This window comes from Panthera pardus, unplaced genomic scaffold, assembly GCF_024362965.1.
Source record: "Panthera pardus isolate Hobbes unplaced genomic scaffold, ASM2436296v1 HiC_scaffold_8, whole genome shotgun sequence".
Lineage (NCBI taxonomy): Eukaryota > Metazoa > Chordata > Mammalia > Carnivora > Felidae > Panthera > Panthera pardus.
Genome location: NW_026527013.1, coordinates 730991 through 751510, shown reverse-complemented (window position 1 = coordinate 751510; position 20520 = coordinate 730991). Strand labels below are relative to the sequence as shown.

At 56.1% G+C, this 20520-nt stretch overlaps 1 protein-coding gene across 1 annotated transcript in view; it reads left to right on the top strand.

Moving 5' to 3' along the window:
- LOC109257655 (WAS/WASL-interacting protein family member 3-like) overlaps positions 1-20520 on the top strand; it is a 32409-nt gene that overhangs the window by 4572 nt on the left and 7317 nt on the right. The gene's annotated exons all lie outside the window — the stretch shown is intronic.

Here is a 20520-nt window from a genome sequence, read left to right as displayed (position 1 = left end):
TTTGGTTTGGTTTTTTAAATTTATTTATTTTGAGAGAGAGAGAGAGAGAGAGAGGGCGGGAGGGAGGGAGAGAGAAAGGAAGGAGCATGCTCATTTGCTTTTATGCACGGGGGGAAGGGCAGGGAGAGAGGCATAAAGAATTCCGGGCCGGTTCTTCTGACAGTGCTGAGCCCAACACCAGACTCCATCTCAGGAACCATAAGATCACGACCTGAGCCGAAATCAAGAGTAGGACGCTTAACTCACTGAGCCACCCAGGGATCCCTGTTTTTGTTTTTAAGATTTTATTTTACTTTGTTTTTTTAAATCTTTATTCATTCTTGAGAGAAAGAGAGTGCAAGTGGGGGGGGGGGGGGAGGCAGAAGGAGAGGGAGACAGAGAACCCAAAGCAGGTTCCAGGCTCTGAGCTCTCAGCACCGAGCCCAATGCAGGGCTCAAGTCACAAACCGTGAGATCATGACCTGAGCCGAAGTCGGATGCTTAACCAACTGAGCCACCCAGGTGCCCCTAAGATTTTATTTTTAAGTAATTTCTGTATTCAACATGGACCTTGAACTCACAACCCTGAGATGAAGAATCCACTCTACTGGGGCACCTGGGTGGCTCAGTCAGTTAAGCACCAGACTTCGGCTCAGGTCATCACCTCATGGTTCATGGGTTCGAGCCCTGCATCGACTGTGTGCTGACAGCTCGGAGCCTGCGGCCTGCTTCAGATTCTGTGTCTCCCCCTCTCTCTGCCCCTTCTTGGCTCGCTCGCTCTCTCCCTCAAAAATAAATATACATTAAAAAAAAAAAAACTCTGAGCCAGCCATGTGCCCCAAGTGTTTTCTGTTTTTGTTTTCTCATTTATTACTTTAAAATAATTATACATCCACGGAAATTTGCAGAATTAGTCCAGAGAGGTCCCTGGTACCTTTCTCTCTGCTTCCCCCAACGGTTATATTTTGTGTATCTATCACGTAATATCAAAACCGGAACATTGATGTCACGTAGCGGTATGTTGAAGTCTGAGCCGGATGATGCATAGACTTAAATACTCACCACCCCAGTCAACATACAGGGCAGCTACCCCCCAGTTACCCCTGATAGACACCGCCCCCGCCGCCCACTGCCACCCCTCACCCCTGGGTACCACAAATCCGCTGTCTCCCTGAGAATGCTCTGTAGATGCAACCATACAGCTCCAAGCTTTTGGAGACCTGGTGTCCCCACTCAGCACAGTAGTCCAGAGATGCCTTCAAATTCTCACACGGATCAGGAGTTCTTTCCTTTTTGTCTGAGTTGTGTTCCATACTGTGCATGTAGCGCACAGTCCCCCTATTTTAAAGCCCCTGATCTCAATCCCCTATATGCATGGTTTCCAAAGACGAAAGCGTGACCATCTTTGGGGCCCATCTGTCCCATGCAGGGGACCAAGGAGGCGTGGAGGGCACGACCGAAACACTGGACGTACCGTGCCTGCCCTACACTCCGCGGGCCCAAACGTACCCACGCAGCTACGTGCTGCTGCAGACAGGCTGGGAAAGTTGTCTTTACTCTAGGAGTCACTTGCACAGTCACGAGTGAGGCTCCCCTGCCTGGAGGAGAAGGGACATCGGGGGACAACTAGCAAACCTTGCCAGCAGAACCTGTCCACACCTTACCCCATGGGTGGTTGAGAGGGCCCTTGCCTGTGAGTGTTTTACGTGGTGCCTGGCACCCCACACCTAGGGTCCTGGTGAGCACAGAAGGGTTAATTTCAAGGAGGCAGGTGCTGTGCGGTGGACGGGAGACCTAAGTATTTGGGTCATGCTCCTGGGGCACGTCGCCTGTGTCTCAGTTTACCCATTGTGAGTAGAGGAGACCGCATTGTCTCCCCTAATATCCACTGCCTTTCCCTGTAGTCGCAGTGGTAGGGAAGGGGGGCTTTGTCTGTTCCCCACCCAGCCTGGGGGAGAAGCAGGGACCTTCCTTCCAGTGTCTGTGGTGCATGGAGCCTCGGGTGGGGTCCAGAAGAAATGATGATCGAGTGACAGAGTAAGCAGGTGATTCGGTGGGCAGATGCCTCCCTGCGGGGCTGCCCCGTGGACCGGGCCAGGAAGCCCTCCCTAGACCAGAGCAGAGTCTCTGTTACTCAGGACGCTTACCCCCATAGCATGGAAAATGGGGGGAAGGCGGGTGCTGTGATTCTGGGGCACTGAGAATAAACCCCGAAGACGAGGGCACCCGCACGTCCTACGTCTCTCTTGCTGAGACCTCAGGTGGCACCAGCGCATCTCCAGCTCTTCTCCTGCCTGCCTCCTGTGGGCCGTTCCCGGCCCCATCTCTCACCTGCGCTGTGTGTTTGATGACGTGGCAGGCAGAATGCTGAGATGGTCCCCAGTGGCTCACGACCTCGTGGAATCCCCTGTCCTTGAGTGTGAGTAGGACCTGCGATGTGACGGGTGTCGTGTCTATGACAGTGTGACGTACGGCGAAGGTGAAAGGGTTTTCCGGATGGAGTGAAGGTTCCTGCTCAGGTGACCTTCCGTTCATCAAAGAGGAAATTATTCTGGGTGGGCCTGAGCTAATCAGGGGAGCCCTTTAGAAGAGGGACTGGGGTCCTCGTGAGGTCACAGCCTCTCCTCTGGCCTTGGGGAAGCAGGCCATCGCAAGGGATGCCGGCGAGGGGATTCTGTCATCAGCCTCATGAGCCTGGCAGAGGACCCCGCCTCAGAGGCGGCACAGGCCCAGCCCGCGCCAGGTTCGCCACCGTGACGGCCTGAGCAGGATGCCGGGCCACGTGTTCCCTCACTCCGGACCCACAGAGACGTCCAGAAGAGTGCTGCTTTCGGCCTCTCAGTTCGCGATAACTTGCTACGTGGTGGTAGAAGGCAAGTACGTGGCGTTGCGCCGTCCGCTGTGGTTCCCGCGTTGCCTGACTTGCCCTCCTCGTGGTCTCCCCCGCCACCTTGCCCTCCAGAGGCCCGGCTCAAGCTCCAGCTCCTTCGTGAGACCCTCCCTGGGGGCCCACGGCCGGTCTGCACCTAAAGCGCGGTGGCCCCTGCCGCAGTCTCCGTGTGTCCTGGGCCCGGGGCACGTGGCGACCGGCGCTTCCTGCCCCACTTAGCGCGGAGACGGCTGCGGCACGTGTGCTGGCGGATGAAAGGTGAGCCAGGCATGGCGGCCACACGTGTGTCCCCTCACCCCTTTCTGTCCGCCCCAGGAGCCCGTTCTACTCCTGAGGCCGGCTGCCCCCTCGGCCGGGCCCGAGAGCGAGGAGGACGGCGGTGCAGCCGAGCCCCGCCGACTGTGGTGGGCGACTGGCGTGGGGGCCCCTTTGGCTGCCGGAGCAGAGCATTGTAACCCGGTGTCTTAAAACCAGAGACGCTTACGGTCTCGTGCTTCCGGAGAAGTCTGAGATCTCGGTGTCAGCAGGATGGGTTCCTTCTGGGGCCCCGAGGCAGCATCTGTCCCACACCTGCCTCCCAGCTTCTGGGGGCTCCGGCGGTCCTTGGTTTGTGGCCACGTCCCTCCTCTCTCTGCCTGTGTCTTCGCACGGGCTCCTTCCCTGCTGTGTGTCCCTGCTCCTTCTAAGGGCACCAGTCATTGGATCTGGGGCCCACCCCGATCCATTACAATCTCGTCTTCACCGTCGGCAAAGACCGAACTTCCGTCACATTCTGAGGTTCCTGGTGGATGTGAAAATGGGGGGAAGACCGTTTAACCCAGTCCCTGTAGTGCATGGGAGCCAATGAGCCTTTGCTGTTCACGGACGCTGAGCTGCAGGGGGTTTGTTACGGCGGCCATTACAGGGCATAGCGTCGCTGATTGTCACCGTAACGTAATTTTTTGTCTACGTACTTGTCTTCCCCAGACACTGACCTCCCGCCAATGGGACATGGCGTGTCATTCACGACTGTATTGTACAGGATGAGGAAAAATTAGTTTTACCAGCGGGCACCAGAACACATTTTAGACACACGAGTGGGCTTGTTTAGGGAAATACCTTAACTGGTCCTGGGGAACGGTCGGGAGGCCCTTAGGACGTGAGGCGAATGGGCTCAGGGAGAAGCCACGAAGGTCCTCAGCGTGAGGGAATGGCCGCTGTTCTGGAGGACAGGGCGAGGGGCCGTGAGGGCAGGGGCCCCACCAGAGGTCTCGGGACACGGACGTGGCTGGGAAACACAGGCAGAGCAGATGGACGCCATGGCAACTGCCAACATCCCTCTCGGGGGCCCCTGTGCCTTATACCAGCAGTTGGCCAGACCCTCCCTGAACTGGTCCTGCTCCGCTCAAGCAGAGGGCAAGCCTGCCAGCCAGCCGCCGTCGGCGTGCGGCCAAGTCCGTCAGAGAGGTGAATGTTGACGCGTGCAAGGAGCCGGAGGAGACCCGAGCTACGGTTTAGACCAACAAAACCCTAACGTGCCTCCACGCTCCTCGGAGAACCAAGGCCCATAGTCTTGACCCGGCCGCACGTTGTGCTGACGCAGGCCGGTCGGTGGGTGCAGGGCAGTCCCGGAGGAGGGGGTGGATGGGACTCTGTCACGTTCCTGAGCTTTGTCTGCTTACCTTGGGCCTGCGTTGCTTCTGTTTTTTTTGAAAAAGGTGACCAAAAAAGTAAAAAATATATATAGTTTAACGTTTACTTATTTGGAGGGAGGGGGAGAGAGAGAGACAGAGAGAGAGAGAGAGAGAGAGAGAGAGAGAGAACCAGCCAGGGAGGGGCAGGGGGGCCGGGAGAATCCCAAACAGGTTCCATGCTGTCAGCACAGAGCCCAACTCAGAGCTCTACTCCATGAACCTGAGATCATGACCTGAGCCAAAATCAAGAGTCAGATGCTTGACCAACTGAGCCACCCAGGCGCCCCAAAAAGTAAAATGCCAGTAAAACCTTGGTTTGCAGTCATGATTCGTTCCAGGGACGTGCTTATCGTCAAAAGCACTTGCATATCAAAGCGAATTTCAAGAACTCTTGGCTCAGTTGTGATCCTGTGATGTTCAAGGTCACGTATTACTCGTATTGCAAGACATCGCTCGATTATGAAGTTAAAGTTTGTTAGAAACGTTCCCTTGTCATGCGGAACGCTTGCAGACAAGTTACTCGCAATCCAAGGTTCTGCTGTATCTGAAGATCATCTACATCGTGCTAGCCCTTCCCTGCTCGGGACCGGCTCCCTCTGGCCCCGGTGGGGCGCGTAGCACTGCTAACTACCCGTGTGTGCCACACCTTGTGGACCTCCCCTCCCAGCACGCTGCCCCACCGTCAGCTCCTGGGGGCCCAGGCTCCCGACTTGGCCTTCAGGGCTCATCGGTGGCTTTGCTGACGGGCAGGAAGAAGGTGTACGCCCTCTTCAGCGCTGCCATTGGGGCCTCCTTGGGCATCATGCGGGGTTGAGCAGCGTCCCTAGCCCCCACCCGCTCGATGTCGGGACCACCCCAGTCGCGTCAACCACAGATGTCCTCAGACATTGCCCGGTGTTCCCTGGAGGCAGGATCACTCTGGATGAGGCCTGTGGCCATAGACTAATTGCATTCTTGCCATCATTCCTAGAGGTAGCCTCAAATTGTTCAGCCTGCTCCCTTGGTGTCCTGAGGACAAGCCTGGGCCCTGCACCCAGTGCGGGCTCACCGCCTGGCGCGTGAAAAAACCAACGAAAAGACAGCCCTTCGGACAGCCGCCTTCTCGAGAACTTCCACCTGTTCATCAGGACTTCTCTTTGGGCGCAGGCCACCGCGGGAGGAGAGGAGAGCCCCATCTTTCTCTCTCCACCGTCTCCTGGCATTCGGAAGCTGATTTTGGTGAACAGCTTAGTTGATCTTTCCCCCCAAACATGGCTTTCTGAGAACCCAAACCTGTCCGCCTCGGGACCCTGCTGTTTGCATTTAGCACGTATGAGGTTAGTTCTCACAGGGGTCGTACATGGTGTCATCCACAGGGACTGTCCTTTGGGATGTGCACGGGATTAGCACATGGAGAGGAAATACTAACGGGACAGCTTGAGGCCCTCGGCCTGGGTTTCTGCACAGGATGTAGATCACGGCCGTATTACTTTTCTAGGACCGTGGTGACAAAACACCTCAAGCAGAAATTGAGCATCTCCTGGTCAGGGAAGCCAAAAACCCAAACGGAAGGTGTGGCAGGGCCATGCTCCTCCTGGAGGCCCCTAGGGAGGAACCTTCCTGCCTCTTCCAGCCGCTCAGTGGCTCCGGTGTCCCCTGGGGTCTCTTGGCTTGTAGGTGCTGTCTTTTCTCTGTGTCCGTGTCCACGTTCCCTTCATCTTACAAGCACACCGCTCAGTGGACTTAGGTCTCTCACCCACTGTGACCTCATCTGAACTAATTTCGTCTTGGGATGCCTGCGTGGCTCAGTCGGTTGAGCTCTTGGTTTCGGCCCCGACTCTTGGTTTCCGCTCGGGTCATGGCCTTGTGGTTCATGGGTTTGAGCCCCGAATCAGGCTCTGCGCTGACACTGTGGGGCCTGCTTGGGATTCCCTCTCTGCCTCTCTCTCTCTCTCAAAATAAATAAATAAGGGGCGCCTGGGTGGCTCAGTCGTTTGAGCGTCCGACTTTGGCTCAGGTCATGATCTCGCGGTCTGTGAGTTCGAGCCCCGCGTCAGGCTCTCTGCTGACAGCTCGGGGACTGGAGCCTGCTTCGGATTCTGTGTCTCCCTCTCTCTCGGCCCCTCCCCCGCTCGTGCTCTGTCTCTCTCTCTCTGTCGAAAATAAACATTAAAATTTTTTTTTTCAAAATAAATAAACATTAAAAATTTTTAAAAAGAAAACTAATTACATCTGCAAAGACCTTCTGTCCAAATAAGGCCCCATTCATGGGTTCCTGAGGGTTAGGACTTCAACGTGACTTTTGGGAGACACGTTCAACCCATAAAAACATCACACTTACCAAGTTCCTCACCATACCTCTTTTGGTCAGCGTTGCCAGGAAAAATAGGGGATTAAATCGCTAGGTACACGTTACATGCAAATTATACATAGTACACGTTAGATGCAGGATTAACATACAGCCACTGATTTAGTCTGAGTCCCTCTTAATTGCATCCTAAAAAAATACTTGTCACATATGTAAATTTCATAGGTAACTGGGTGTTCTGTATTTTTATTTGGTAAATCTGGCAACCCTGTTTATCAATTGGACTTGTGTAGACTTTTCTCCAAAGGGGCAAATGGAACTTCTAGGAACATTACGTGGATTTGACTGTTTCCGCGAGAACCCTTGGTGGTGCCAGTTCTGTCTCATTTAACAGGGAGCTTTCAACAGTGTGCGAGTGTGTCACACAAGCCTCCAGAGACTGAGGAAAATCGGTTATGAGATAGATCCGGATATATACGTGTGTGTGTATATATATGTATATGTATGTATTTTTTTATTTTAGAGGGAGAGAGTGTGTGCACAGGAGTGGGGGAGAGGGGCAGAGGTGGAGAGAGAGAGAGAGAGAGAGAGAGAGAGAGAGAGAGAGAGAGAGAATCTCAAGCAGGCTTCATGCTCAGTGCGAAGCATGACACAGGGCTTGATCCCACGATCCTGGGATCATGAGTGACCTCAGCCGAAATTAGGAGTCAGGCGTTCAACCAACTGAGCCACCTAGGCGCCCCTGAGATACATGTGTATGTATATTTTATTTTATTTATTTATTTTCTTTATTTTGCCGGGGGAGGGATTTATTCTGCACACACGTAAGGAATAGTAAAGATACACATTTGTAAACGCTAAAACATTCTTTTTTTTTTTTTTTTTAAATTTTTTTTTTTTCAACGTTTTTAATTTATTTTTTGGGACAAAGAGAGACAGAGCATGAACGGGTGAGGGGCAGAGAGAGAGGGAGACACAGAATCGGAAACAGGCTCCAGGCTCCGAGCCATCAGCCCAGAGCCTGATGCGGGGCTCGAACTCACGGACCGCGAGATCGTGACCTGGCTGAAGTCGGACGCTTAACCGACTGCGCCACCCAGGCGCCCCAGTAAACGCTAAAACATTCTTTATGAATGTTACTATATTCCTACACTGAATTTGCACCAAGAAATTTAATTTATCTCAATTTCTCACTTATTCCAGGTCCTCCCTTTCATCAAGTCTTTTTTTTTTTTTTATTTTTTATTTTAATTTACATCCAAATTAGTTAGCATATAGTGCAACAATTATTTCAAGAGTAGATTCCTTGGTGCCCCTCCCCCATTTAGCCCATCCCCCTCCCACACCCCCTCCAGGAACCCTCAGTTTGTTCTCCATATTTATGAGTCTCTTCTGTTTTGTCCCCCTCCCTTTGTTTATATTGTTTTTGTTTCCCTTCCCTTATGTTCATCTGTTTTTCTCTTAAAGTCCTCATATGAGTGAATTCGTGATTTTTGTCTTTCTCTGACTGACAAATGTCACTTAGCATAATACCCTCCAGTTCCATCCACGTAGTTGCAAATGGCAAGATTTCATTCTTTTTGATTGCCGAGTAATACTCCAGTGTGTGTGTGTGTGTGTGTGTGTGTGTGTGTGTGTGTGTGTTACACATCTTCTTTATCCATTCATCCATCGATGGACATTTGGGCTCTTTCCATCCTTTGGCTATTGTCGATAGTGCTGCTATAAACATGGGGGTGCGTGTGTCCCTTCAAAACAGCACGCCTGTATCCCTTGGGTAAATGCCTTTAGTGCAATTGCTGGGTTGTAAGGTGGTTCTATTTTTAATTTTTTGAGGAACCTCCATACTGTTTTCCAGAGTGGCTGCACCACCTTGCATTCCCATATATGTATACTTTAATGTTCATTTTTGAGAGAGAGAGAGCATGAGTGGGCAAGGGGCAGAGAGAGAGAGAGGGAGACACAGAATCTGAAGCAGGCTCCAGGCTCTGAGCTTTGAGCCAGGTGCCCCAGCTGCCCGTTGTTTTTTTTAATCAAACACTTACAACTAACTTTATTGCAATTTGAACAAATGTTAAGTGGGTTTGTGCTGATAAAATTCACATATAATACAGCTTACCCACTTAAAGCGTTCAATTCAGTGGTATTATTCGCTATGTTGTGTAACCACTACCTCTGTCTAGTTCTAGAACATTCCATCACCCCCGAAAGAGTCCCTGTCTCCATTAGCATCCATCACCACCCCTTCCCCAGCCCCCAGCACCCACAGGCCCCCTTCCTGTGTGTGGATGAGTCTGTTCCGGACCTTTTGTTCACGTGGAATCACACCCAGTGGCCTGTCGCGTCTGGTCCCCTCCCTGAGTGTGTCCAGGGGCCATCCACAGGACGTGTATTAGCGCTCCATTGCTTTTCGTGGCTGAGCAGCGATCTCGGGGGTGGTGTGGTAAACTAACTCGGCCACCAGAAGATACCCGCGTCCTAATTCCTGGAGCCTGTGAAATGTGTAGCAGAAGAGGAATAGTTTAGATGCGATCGAGGATTTTGATGGGACCCGTGCTTTTGACCCAGTGAGGATGACAGGGGACTTCTGACCTCTAGAACTAAGAGAATGGATTTATGCTTTTAGCGCCCAGCGTGCGTGTGGTTAACTCGTCTCAGCGGCCGTTAGGAGGTTGCAGGGGTGGGCCCTAACCCGACATGGCTGGCGTCCTTGTAAGAGGAGGACGTTGGGACACGGGGGAGGCCACGTGAGGACGCGGGCAGAAGACGGCTGTCTACGCGCCAAGGGGAGAGGCCTCGGGAGAAACCGTCGAGGCCGCTTTGAGGCAAACAGGCTTGAGCAACGGGACGTACAAAGGGCCGCCGGACCACCCGGCTGAATCCTGACAGGCCCTTCAGGGGGCTCGCCCCGAAAATGCATAGGTCCTAACCGACCGGTGGGCTGCCTGCAGCCGGGCAGCTACCACAAAGGGGAAAAATGGATGCGGCGCCACACCTCCTTTGCTTCCCGCTTTAAAATCGCCCGCACCCGCCGCCTCTGCTCTGCCGCCCTGCCCGCTCCCAGTTCGCTTCCGTTCTGTCTCCTCCGTTCTGCCCCAGGGGACCCTTTCACCGCCTGCGCCCCCCAGCTAGCACCTTTGGGGGCCCCCGTCCGATCAAGAGACACCCTTGGCAACACAGAAACCCTTGACACCCTAGACAACGCAGAAACCGGCCCCGCCAACACCTCGGTCTCAGACTTCTGGTCTCCAGAGCTGGGAGACAATGAACACCTAAGTCCCCCATCTGTGGTATTTCCTACGGCTGGCCGGGCAGACCGATGGAGTCGCGGCCTCGGGTGACCGACACCGGCGCGCTCGTGTGCCCCAGCCACCGCAGGGACCCCCGCGCCGGGAGCCGGGCCGGGGACCTACCCTCCGCTGGCCCTGGCTGCTGGCTGAGCTCAGGGGTGGGGGCAAAGGCGCAGCTGCTGTGGAAAATAGCATGGCAGCTCCTCAAAAAGTTAAAAATAGGGTGACCATGTGACCCAGCAGTCCCACTCCGGGCATCTACCCAGAAACGCGGAGAGCGCTGAAATATCGACGAGACGTCTGCACACCCCTGTTCATAGCAGCCCTGTCTACGGGAGACAGGAGTTGAAATCAACCCAGGTGTCCGTCGACAAAGGAGAGGTAAACACGACGTGTCCGTCCACACACTGGAATGTGACCCACCCTCGGGGAGGAAGGACGTCCTGCCGCCACGCAGAGGGACCCGGAGGACACCGTGCGCAGTGACAGGAGCCAGCCACAGAAGGACACGTCCCGCGTGACCCCACTCACGGGGGGTCCCCAGAGGAGTCCCGTCCACAGAGCCAGAGAATAGATGGCGGGAGCCAGGGCCGGGACAGGGGCAGAGAGTCCGTGCTTCATGGGGGCAGGGTCAGTCTGGGGAGGTGGAAAATTCTGGAGACGGGCGGTGGGGGCGGCCGGAGGACACCGTGCGTGTGCCTGGTGCCGCTGAGCTGTGCGCTCAGACACGGTTAGGATGTGGATGTCGTGCGCGTTGTACGACACTAAGAAACAGTTTTAAGTCCGTGCCTACACGTCAAGCGTCTCCCATGCCATCTGGGATGTTTCCTGGCGTGTCCGGCGGTGGGGTCAGAGGGTGACAGACACCCTGTCAGGAACGCGACCCCTCTGCCGCCCCTTCAGTTGTTCTCCAGTGGCTTCGTCCTCCACACCACGGCGACACCTGCGTTCCCAGAGCGGGATGGGGGGAGTCTCTTCAACAAAGAGTCCGGGATTAGGCCCCGTTGAGTTCCCATCCTGTCTGCCTTTGATTTTTTTAAAAAAGCCTTTCATTTCGACTATTAGGCGTTTCAGGGCACGCTGCACAGTGTCATCTGCATTTCAAACAAGCGCCTCTGGGGACATCTGTTTCCTTCCTCCTCTCTGTTTCCTCCTTCTTCCCCCAGACGTGTAATCTACGGCTGCTTTTATTTGTTTTCTTCAAGGTCCTCCATCATATTGTCTCACATTGTTCCCAGACGCTCACACGGCCACCAGCCCCCACTCCCCACCCCTTCCAGTCCCCGCCCGCGCCCATACGAGTGCTCCCCCTGGTACCCGGAACCCAGATTTCTCAGGGTCACCCCGCCCTGTTTCATTTCCGCCCGAGACACCGAGTGGAAATAAGGAATTTGCCTTTTGTTTTAACTGAAGTAGAGCTGACACCCGACGTGACATTAGTCTCAGGTGCACAGCTTAGTGATCTGTAGGTTACGCTGCGCTCACCGCTCTTGCCACGTCCTTGTCTAGAGTCGGGGGGCTGTGCCTGTCATCCCCCCAAGGGGACTCTGCCTTCCTAAATCCCGAAGAACCTTGGCTCCCACTGATGCCTGGCAGATTGGTGAAGGAACCCCGAAAGCACTGACCGCGCATCGAAGCCGGGTTTGCACACCCCCCCCCCCCCCGCCCCACGGAAGGCTGCACCGGGCTAGGAACCAAGTCCGGGTGCAGGTTTGTCCCCTGCTTTTGCAACTGTCTGCGCCCGATTGCACTGACGGTGCGCCCTTCTCCCCAGGCAGGCGCGCTTTCAGAGCCGGCCGACTCCAAGGAGCCGCGTGTGTTTCTACCCTGATCCTCACCCAGGGGCAGGTTTTTAAAATTGCGGTCAAATACGTTTGACATAAAATGGCCATTTTAACCATTTTTCAGTGCACACCTCAGTGGCCTTGAGCATACTGTCGTGCAGCCACCCCCACCCTCCATCTCCTCAACTTTCCGTCTCCCCAGACTGAGACTCTGTCCCCATGGAACAGTGAAACACACTACCCCCTCCCCAGGGGCAGGATTGAGACTTGGGCTCTATTTCTTATGTGCTGCTGTCCTCTGCACGGGACACTTCCATCACGGATCCGGGCAGGAAATTAAAAACGCAAGCGTCTGTTTTAGTTGACTTGTATTTCATATTTGCCACAGCCTGTGGGTCAGCTTATGAGGCAAACTGTAGTGTATTTGGGCTTTTTAATTCTTTTAATAAAGACCAGATGAACTCACTTACAGTCTTCCGAAAATGAGGTGAAACACATGGTCAGGAAGCATCGGTCTCCTTAGCATCCAAAATTTCATTCTCTGAATGTGAAACTGATCAATAAAATGTTTTGAAAACGGTAACTCCAGGGGCGCCTGGCTGGCTCATTCGGAGGAGCACGTGACTCTTGGGCTCAGGGTCGTGAGTTTGAGCCCCACGTTGGGTGTGGAGATTACTAAAAAAATAAGCTAATAATAAATAAAAACTCCACAGAATGTTGTGTTTCTGCAAACCCATGTCGAGGCCAGAGCCCCCTACACGGGAGACAGACTCCCTGTGTCCTTGTTAGAAAGAAGGAGGGTGTTAATATTCCACTGGAGAACCAAAGGTTCCGGAAGCATCAGGAAAACGCTGTTTGTTCTGAGATGCAGACTCGATGGAACCCACAGTCCTCCGGGTGAAAGGAGGCAACAGCGGAGAGGGGCTGTGGCTTGCAGTGAAGGCCCCCTGTGCTCGCAGCACCCCGGAGCCGGTGGCTCCCGCAGCTGCCTCACCCCATGCTCTTTTGGGGGGCCTGGAAGTGCAGAGCATCAGGGAAGGGCGGCGTTCAGGGCGCCTGTCTGTCAGGACGCAGTCTCGGTACCTGGGGGACAGGCAGCAGGCACGAGGCCTGTGCGGGGCCACGGCAGGACTGTGCCTTCTGGGATCAGGGTCCGTCCCGGCTCCTTAAACCGTGCAGTTGCAGGTTGGAGGTAGTGAGTCGAAAGGAAGCTTCTAAGTGCCGTCCCCTCCTCCCAGAGCAGGTGGTCCCCACACGGAGACGCACAGGGAGGACAGGCCTGGACCCTGAGGGACCCCGACACGGTGCTTGACTTGACAGCACAGAGGCAGGGGGTCAAACGTGCACAGCGCAGGGGCTCCAGCTGTGACCTCCGAGCTCACAGGCTGGAGTCCGAGACTTCGGAACAGAACTGTACTTGGGAATAGGGCCACGCAGATGCAATTAGTTCAGGTGACGTCACCCTGGAGCGTGGACGGTCCCCATTCCAATGATAGTATTTTTATAAAAGGGAAATCTGGGTGCAGACACACGCAGGACACTCCGTCAGTGGGGCAGGGTCTCCCCCTCGGCAGTGCTGCCATCAGGGCATCTGGGCATCGCCGGCTCCCCCCCCCGCCCCCACCAGTGGTCTTGATGACCACAGCCGTCCCAGACGCCACCTGCTGTCCCTGGGGCGGGACTGCCCAGTGAGCACCGCTGCCGTGGGCGGGTCTCCACCAAAGGGTCTCAGCTGATGTCCTGTCTTTTTCAGCTAAAAAAACCCATACAGTGTATTCTAAAATGGTCCTAGAGAAAAGCCACCAGCTATTAAAAGTATTTACTTCTGAAATTCCAGACAGGGCATACATTTCAAAGTATATATACGAATGACCAGAACGTTTGAGTATTTTTTAAGGACACAGAGATGTTACTTTTTGTTTTCAGGCTCTGGGATCTGAGGTTTTCCTTTGTTTTTTCAGAGTATGATTCCTTTTATTTGAAGTTGAAAACCAGGGCAAAGTAGACATTTCAGTGAGGATTACAGACACAGGCAGTATCCTTCAATTTTTAAAGGTCATAAATATGAGTAAAACACAGAACTCCAACACTGAATAACTCTAGGAAACCAAAGCGCCTCGGGTATCAGCACGGGGAAGTATGCGAGAAGCGCGGGGTTCGTCCTGGCCTCGGTCCAGGAGGGCAACTCGCGTCCCCCGAGAAGTTCACGGAACCACCCACAGAAACGGGGGTGGGCCAGGGGGTCCTGCCCGAAACGGCCACCCCGGTCTAACCGTGGGAACACGAGCCGAGCCCCGGCAGAGCGGCGTCCTACAAAACGCCACCGCCCAGGGCGCCGAAACGAGTCTGAGAAACGGTCTCCGCCCAGCGGGGCCAACGGAGATGTGACACCTGATGTCACGTGGGATCCCGGGGTGGAGAGGGCCTGGGACAGAGAAGGACATGACAGGAAACAGGAAGTCTGGACAGAGTGTGGACTTGAGTCAGGAATGCAGTAGCGACATCGATTCGCTACTTGTGACAAACGTACCACGCCGAGGCCAGGTGTCAGGAGCGCGGGGAACCGGCGGGGGGGACCACGAGAGCTCTCCGTGCCGTCTTCGCGGTTTTACTGTCCGCGGGACAGCTCTCCGAAACTCAGCATTCACCGCAGAGCAGCAAGAGAAGTGAACGTGGCCTTGAGAAACGGTTTGAGGCACGCGAGGACAGGGACCAGAGGGAAGACCTGGGGGAAACGAGCGGGGAGGCCAGGGCCACCCCTGCAGGGGAGGCGGGGATCGACCTCAGAGCAACCCCAAGGGAGGCCCTGGGTCTGGGAGCCGCGCGCGGTTCTCCGCCTGGGGAACCCGAGGCCACCGCGTGGCTTTCCCCCCCGCACAGCCGAAGGGCTGGGCGGCCTTTTCCCTGTCACGAGGTGCCCGCTGGTGGATCACTGCCTCCCAGGGTTGGTCTCCCAGAACGTTCTTCGGTCAGCTCCTATGGAGAAGGGCCTTCTGCCCACACTGCAGAGAGCCCTGGCGAGACCCGGCGAGAGGTGGGGGCGTGGGGGAGGGGGAGGGGGGCTCTGTGCGGCGGCGTCCTCGGGGCCACACTCCCTGACGCACCCGAGCACCGGTCCCAGCCGCCTCCGTGCGCTGCTGCCCCCCCAGCCGTTTAGTGGTTTGCTTGCTGCGAGTCTGAACGTGGACGAGGAGCAGGTCTTACTTCTGCAGGTAGTTTATTACGTTTTTAATTTGTTTAAGGTTTATATATTTTTGAGAGAGAGAGAGAGACAGGATGTGAGTGGGTTAGGGGCAGAGAGAGGGAGACACAGGATCCGAAGCAGCTCCAGGCTCCAAGCTGTCGGCACAGAGCCCGACGCGGGGCTCGAACCCACAAGCTGTGAGCTCATGACCTGAGCTGAAGTCGGACGCTTAACCGACTGAGCCACCCAGGCGCCCCTCCACCCAGGCCCCCTACGAGTAACTTATTATTCATAAAAATAGACACCTGTGTTGGTTACCTGGGGCAGCTGTAACGAAGCACCACTGACCAGGTGGCCAAATGGCGGTCATTTATCTTCTCCCGGCTCTGGAGCCACAAGTCCAAGAAGAAGGTGTCACAGGGCTGTTCCTGCTGACGGAGAATCTGCCTCAGGCTCTCCCAGCATCGCTGGGGGGATCACTGCAATCTGGGCGCCCCTTGGCCTGTAGAAGCATCACCCCATCTCTGCCCCCTCTTCGCGGGGCTTCTCCCTGCTAGTGAGTCCCAACGTCCCCTTTTTAGAAGGACGCCAGTCGTTGCTTTAGGGCCCACCCTACTCCAGCGTGACCTCACCCCAACTAACTATACCTGCAACAACCCTATTCCCAAATAAGGTCCCCTTCTGAGGTCTGAGGGTCAGGACTTCAACGTACGGACCTGGGGGGAGGACACAGCACAACCCATAACAAAACCCAGACTCTAAGGACACAAATACATACACAGTTCATACGAACGCAGGCCGCCGTGTCCCCAAGCGTTCTCTTCCCTTCTCCCGGGGCGCGTGGCTGGAGGCCCCGCTTTCCTCGCAGCTCTGTGTGCCCACGTGATTTCTCACGCGTGGGATGTGGGCATCTCAGGATCTCCACGCCGCTGGCTGGATGCCCTGCCCACTCCTTCCCGTTGGCCGGACAAGCGTTCCAGTGCCCATCCTCGCGTCCCGGGTCTAGATGACCGGCCCTCGCCTTCCACTGTGCGGTTTGAGGGCGCCTGCCGGGAGCTTGGCCCTCCTTCCGGTGCCTCTGCCGCTGGCTTTGTGTGCAGCGGTGACAGATTCTCACCCCTCAGAAGCCTGCTTCTGTCTTCAGCCGGCCGGCAGCGAGGCGAGAGCAGCCCGGTGACCTGGTAGTCCCCGAAGAGCCCGAAACGCACACACGGGACCAAGAGAGGGGAGAGTACTGAGCCCGGGGGTCCTCAATCACCGGCCCTAACCCTGTGCTCGCGGCTTCCTCCTTAAACGGCCGCTCGGCACCTCCGCAGCGGCTGCCTGGTCCCCCCACTCGGGCACGCGTGGATGTAGCTTTTCTATCAGCAGGTTTTCCAGAGCCTGGGAGCCTACGTGACCTGGGTCCAGGAGTGGCTTTGCTGCCGATCTGTTCTCACGATGCCTCGTCTGTGGTGCCTGAGACCGAGCTAGACCCCCACCTCCGAGGCAACCCAGGCCTCTGTGTGGGCCCCTGGAGGAGGCCTAGGGCTGGAGGGGTTCTCTGTATCTGCCCCCGGCCACTCCAAGCCTTCCCCGGACCCTCCTGGCCACCGGCTCATTCAAACCTGTGTATACAGCTTGTCTTGGGCATGTGAGATCTGTCCTGAGAGCCCAGAGGGAGAGACAATGTTCCCATTTCACTGAGCGGGCTTAGAACACAGTCCCAGAGACGCCCCCATCCTGGTGTCAGGGCCTGGGACGTGCCGCCTCACACGGCAGAAGGACTTTGCAGGTGGGAGCAAGTCAAGGCCCCGAAGTGGGGGTGAGGTGACCCTGGGTGCCCGGGGGGCCCGGCGTCCTCACGAGGTCCTCACGAAGAGGGAGGCAGAGAGATGGGCAGACCCCGACCCCGAGCCGCTGGCCACGAGGATGAGGAGGGGCCACCGGCCCAGGACGTGGCGTCTCCGGGAGCCGGGAAAGGGAGGAGACGGGGCTCCCTGGGGTCCCGAGGGAATCCAGCCCTGCCCACGCCTGGGTGTTGGGACTAATGGTTCCGGGACCGTCAGAGAGTCGATGTCTATGATTTTAAGCCACCGAGTTTATGATGGCTTGTGTAGAAAACTGAAAAGGCTTCTCTGCTAGGGAACCACACAGATGAGGAGTCCAGAGACACCAGGCTTAGGAATCACCCCTGAGCTCACTCCCCGTCAGAGGACCCCATGCTTCGATGGCAGCCTGTTCTAAACAGCTAAGAGACAAAACCTGCCTGTAGAAAGCCCATTCTGCTGGTAGCCGAGTCGGGGGACCAGGGAGCCACCGTGGAAGTGGCAGGCGGCTTTCAAGGAAGAAGCCGTGAGTGTGGGCCTGGGGTGGGTGCCCCGGAGTCGCCGGGCGGCTCCCGTAGTGCCCGCCCCCTCTCGCACCGATGTGAAAACGATCGTGCTTTTTTTGTCCAGTGGTTTCCAGTTGTTTTTTACCGTCTTAGCAGCTCACATTCCTTGGAAGTAGACCAGGAACTGAGACCCTGACCTACTTCCCAGGGACAGGGAGCGGGGCCCCGGTTGCACAGAGGGGCAGCGACGGACACGTGCGTGCTGCTCCCCAGTCTGGAAACACGTCTGCAGGATTTTGCCGGAAAAGGCTGATGAACCGTGTTCCAGAGAGCCCCGTCAGGCCGAGAAACAAGGGACCGTTCCAGAAAGATTATCGGAAGACTGGTAAGGAAGGAATTACAGGTGGCCGATGAGCTCGGGAGACCGACATCTTTACGCTCTCTGGCAAATTAAAAACAAAAACCACATTGTCAGGTAGCTGCCCCGAGAGACCGGCCGTGGGACCGGGCCGGGTGCCGAGGGACACCGGGACTGTAGTGAACGCCCCCGAATCGCACACTGGACGGTGGTTCCAATGGCACATTCTGTGTTACGTGTATCCTACCACCGTGTTGAAACAGTTAACGGTACGGTCTCTCAAAAGCAATTGGATTGTACATTCTAACTAGGCGCCCTGTACAGATCGTGAATTCTATCTCCATAAAGACGTTTCTGAGAAAACAGAGCTGTGATACGGTCTTAATTTTTTTAAGTGCATGTTTTACTTTTAAAACGCGCGTATGCAAACCTACGTACGCACGCGTTACGTATGGACGTGTGTGTGTGTGATTCAGTGGGTATATTCTCTTCTCTGAGTTTCGTTCTCTAAGAAACCTGCATCATTCAAGAATTTTGTAATTCGAAAAATTCTTCACGGACGCTTGATTTGTGTGGTATGTTGATCTTCCTCCCAAACCCACGACCCGGCCCGACCGTGAGAGCAGCACCGGACAAACCTCAGTAGGGGGCATCCCGTGAAATCACTGACCAGCTCTCCTCCAAGCCGTCCTCAGCGTAAAAACAAGGTCTCAGCCGGAGGGGCCTGTGGAGACGTCGTGTGGGATCCCAACAGGTCCTGGGGCAGAGAGGGGCCGCAGGGAGACTGAGGGCCTCTGAGCAGTCACACAGCAGCCCGGCCGGCCGTCAGTGGTGGCAGAGAAGCCGAACCCTCGAGGGGCCTGGGTGTGACCAGGGGCTCTGTGCCGTCCCCACAGCTTTTCTGTGAGGCCGAGACTGTCCCAAAGTTTAAAGCCTAGTAATAATAGCAATGATGATGAAAGATCAGAAAATGCGTTCAAAGCACAGCATTCCTCGGCCTGGGAAGCAGTGAGCCCTGTTGGTCCCTGGGGGTGCCTGGGGGTCACTTTGGGACACGCTGGGTCACAGAGCTGAGGGCTTATACTGCACAGCCAGTCTCCTGGAACCAGAAACCACCTGCCTCTCGCTGCCCTCCACCTTTGCAGCGACCAGAGGCCACCAGCCTGGACGTGGGGGTGGTGGCTCCAGGCCTGTACTGGGACGTGGGGGGGGGGGGTCCCTCGGTGCCACGGGCAGCGGTGACACATCCCAGGCCCCGGGCAGCACACAGACATCTATCTCCCTCGTCACCCACTGTGGCTTTGAGGCTATTGACGTTTTCACCTCCAGGCAAATGATGTGTTTCACTCAGCGTTTGATTCGAGAAGCAGGTTTCTCTGCTGCCTTTTGCGTACGTGGGTCAGTCCTGGGTGGGCCAGGAGCCTGGTTCTTCCCGGCCGTGTGCAGAAGCTTCGTTAGCACGCGATGAGCCGTGTGTCCAGACCTGTGCCCGCCATGGCAGCTGGGTGGCTCCCACCGCAGCCGGCGGCCAGACTTCCACAGGCCAGGGCCTTCAGGAGCCATGTCCCCCGCACCCCCTCGCAGGTGCACAGAGAACGGGGCTGGCCAAGGCTCACGCCCTTGGCTTTTCAGATAAACTCCAGGAGAGCAGAAGTGACCCCCCCCCCCAACAGGAACGGCCCCCAGTCTCCACAGCTGAGACCGGGCCCTGGGGTGGGGGTGGGGCTGCTTGTGGCACAGACGCGTGCTGGGAGCGTCCCAAAGGTGAGCAGGGGCCCCGCTCTAGGAGAGTGCCAGCCACCAGCCCCGTCCAGATGGGCGGCTGGGTGTAGAGTAAGAATCCAGGACGACCAGCAGAACGTTTGAGATAAAAACAGATAACTTTTAGCGTAAGTATGTGCCGTGCAGTGTTTGGGATCTCCTTACGCAAAGTGATTTCGCTGATGTGAGGTGTCGCGACAGGCCAGTCCACACAAGCAGAAAGTGGGTTCTTGGGCACCAAGGGCTGGGGAGGGGGAGTGACTGCTAATGCGGCCGGGCTCTCCTTTTGGGGTGACGGAATGTTCTGGAACTAGATAGAGGTGGTGGTGGCACCACCTTTCAGACGTACGAGACGTCACTAAATTGTTCACTTTAAAATGATTACGTTATGGAAATTTCACCTTGATTTTAAAAAAGACTTCAGGGACGATGTTAGAGGGGGAGTTTGTCTCCTCTCTGCCCCTTCCCCGAGCACGCATGTACACTCGCTCTCTCCCTCTCTCTCTCTCAAAAAAATAAACCTAGAGGGGGAGTTTGTCCCAGGAGCCAGGGCATTCCACAGGATCGGGGACACCAGCCGCCCTCACACAACCCTGTTTAGCCAGGCTGGAAGTTGCCCTCCAGGTGGGCGATCTGAGGTCCAGGCAGGGGGCCACGACACCCCCACCCAGGACTTCACGGCCAACAGGGACCACCCCGGGTGTGCGCACGGCGCCTTCCAGGCTCTGCCACCCCCTCTCGGCACAGAAACCCGTCCTGTTTGCAAGCAGGGCCCACGCAACCGGCATCTGTCCTCCTGCCCCCCCCCCCCCCCCACGTCCCTGGTCGGATGAAACAGGACCGCCCCTGAGGCAGAGGAGCGCAGCCCGGCCCTCTGGGGGCCACGGGGCAGCGGACCCCCAGTGTCCGAGTCGGACCCGTGAGAGGGAGGGTGGGCTGCAGAGGCGAGGAGCAGAGCGCGGCCGCCCCACACGAGCCCGGGATGGGAAATGGGCTGACC